The sequence below is a fragment of the Cicer arietinum genome, chromosome 3 (assembly GCF_000331145.2).
Source record: "Cicer arietinum cultivar CDC Frontier isolate Library 1 chromosome 3, Cicar.CDCFrontier_v2.0, whole genome shotgun sequence".
In the NCBI taxonomy this organism is placed as follows: Eukaryota; Viridiplantae; Streptophyta; class Magnoliopsida; order Fabales; family Fabaceae; genus Cicer; species Cicer arietinum.
Window position 1 is genome coordinate 52251585 of NC_021162.2, and position 572 is coordinate 52252156.

A 572-nucleotide genomic window follows, 5' to 3' on the forward strand; every position below is an offset into this window, starting at 1 on the left:
CGTGTAGGGGCCGTAGCTGGTGATATGGGATGTCTCCCTCTCGAAGATGAAACTTATCCTTCAATTTTTTCTCTTTTTTTTTTTTTGCATAAAAGAAATCTCGTAGACACCAAATATTTTATTTGTAAATATTTTCTCAATAATTTTACGTACCAAAATTTTTTTGAAAAAAGTAATTTAATATGTAAAATTTTTTAAGTTTGTTTTTGAATACTAAAAATTTCAAATACACAAAATATATGATTTGTAAACTTTTTTCTCAATTTGTTTTGTCTACCTGAAATTTAAAAACAGAATATTTAATATGTAAAAGACCGTCAGTTGAGCAAGACTTAAGTACTAGATTTAAGTATTAATAAATCCCGCCAACAAAATGTTAATAAAATACTTGTAATTGACATAGTCAAGTCTTTAACTGCTGTCTTTTTGACATCAAGCATTATTATAACAATTGTTTATAATAAATTCTTAGGAACTGAAATTTGAGGACAATCAACAATCCAATATTTACAGAAAAGCAAATAAACAAGAAAATAGCGAAACTGCATTTTCTTATAAATTTATAGTATGTC